Genomic DNA, 2188 nt, shown 5'->3' on the forward strand with positions numbered 1-2188 from the left:
GGCAGGAGACTCGCTTGAGCCCAGGAGTTGGAGGTTGCTGTGAGCTGTGAAGCCACAGCACTCTACGCAGGGTGATAGCTTGAGGCTCTGTCTCACAAAAGAAAAAGGGGGGGGGGAGGGTTATTACAAGGTCATTTCAATTACACAGCTGCTGAGCCGTAAATCAAGGATCAGCGCCATGCCACACTGACTCCCTGAAGCTCCAGGTGCCCCCTTTCCCCATCTGCCCCTTTTGCCATATAGAATTGTCCATCCTATGAAATAAGTTTTGAATTGTAAGGATTAAAGACACCTTTGACACTGCCCTTAAGGTCATGCTCAGGGTTCTTTGTGATCAAGTCCTTTCAGTTTTTCAATAGGAACGGTCTTGAAGTGGATTCAAAATGGCCCTGCTTGTTTTTGAATATAATTCTAAAAACATCATATCCAGTCATGTTGGGAGGTTCCAGATGGTTTATGGTGGTAAAACAACCATCAGAGCCCTTGGAGCATCCTGGGCAGACACACTATGTAAACTCAATACTATGCTACATGGGGCTGTACAGGGGCATGTGGAAGTGCTTAAGGGAGGATTCATATCTTGAAGTGCTTGCATTGCTAGTAATCATGATTTTGTAAACTTAAAACTGATACACAAGTATTAGTTATAAGTAGGCTAGGAATTTAATTAAGAAAATGACTGCAGAGGATGGGAAAAGGAAAAACAGAAACAGGAGAGAAGTGAATTCAGAAGAATCCTGATCCCAGTGCAAGGTGCTGCTGGAGGCCTGGTACTTGAAAACTTGACCAGTGGTTGGCTGAAAATTCACCCCTCCTTGATCATTTTATCTTTGAAATCATTAAATTCCTGGGACAGCTTTTGAATGATTTGAAATTCTAGTTCCCTCTTTTCCTCCACCCTGTTGATCTTACTCCCTATCCAGATTCTGAACTCAATTTCTGACATTTCAGATATCTGTTTATGTAGTAGGTCTTCCATTGTGTCTACTCCATCCTTCTTTGGGTATCCAATGTACTCAACACTACTATGAAACTAATTGTTAGCTATCTTAGGAAAGCTACAATCCAAATGGAGCCCTAGAATACGGGGAAAGAAGGGGGGGAGGGGGAGGGTGGGTGAAGAGAATGATATTGTAGGGATCATGCCTATAGTTTATTCTATTTGGGTACAGGTGAATTTGTCTAAAGGTCTTAGCATAACAACTATGAGAAAGACATGAGGGCTATGTTGGCCACCTGGATGAGAGTTTTCCAAACTGCATATAGAAGTAACACACTGTATCCTATGAGAGAATTAATGTACACAATTATGATCTAATAAAAAAAATGAAAAAAAAATTCACCCCTCCCCCAGCGCGACTCCGGGGAGGTCTCTAAGGCAAGACTTGCCTGGATGGGCAGGGCTATTCACCCTGAAAGAGGGAGTGTGTTCGTAAAGTTAGAGATGCAGAATGTTTAAATTTTGTTAGAGAAGGCAAGGACCAAATAAGGAGATAAAATACCCCTTTGCTTCTATCACCTTGGGATGACCAGAAGCGTCTGTCTATCTGAGCAACAATCTTCTTAATTGTCTCTTCTGTGATAAATGTGTGTGGCTTAATTGGGGCCTTTTCTGCTGTCCTGCTCTCGGACTGTTTTTCACTGTCCCATACTCTGTTCGTGTTAAAGATCATAAATACCTTAGAGCAATAAAAGTAAAAAGTAAATCCATCCAATTAATGTAGTTAGTTAAAGAGATAGTTTAGTTAGAGAAATGCAAGCATAGCAAGAACCATATCAGAATTGTTTGCCTTCCCTCATGAGATTTACGATTAAAACAACGGTGTATGAGATCAAAACGGAGCTAGCCTGGGGCAAGAGGACACCTGTGCATTAGACCTCACAAAGAAAGACATGCAGTCTCCTGAGCCCAGCTAAACTCTTAAAACTTTCCTTTGTCTCTTGTTCATTTCATTTTCTTCATCCTTTCATTCCGTCAAGCCACTGGGAGGGAACCCATAGCATTGTTGTTGGGGCTGGTACCCCTTAGGGCTGGCTGAATTCTATTTCTCCTGAGGGCAGCTTCTGTATACAGGCAAACCAAGACTAACAAATGTCCAAAGAAGAAAAGGACTAAATATTACTTTTCAATTTAAATCAGTTCAGAAATACTCATGTCTGGATAGAATTTAAATTCCTTCCCCAATAA

The sequence above is a fragment of the Otolemur garnettii genome, unplaced genomic scaffold (assembly GCF_000181295.1).
Source record: "Otolemur garnettii isolate 467f Iridium unplaced genomic scaffold, OtoGar3 scaffold00002, whole genome shotgun sequence".
NCBI classification, from domain to species: Eukaryota; Metazoa; Chordata; class Mammalia; order Primates; family Galagidae; genus Otolemur; species Otolemur garnettii.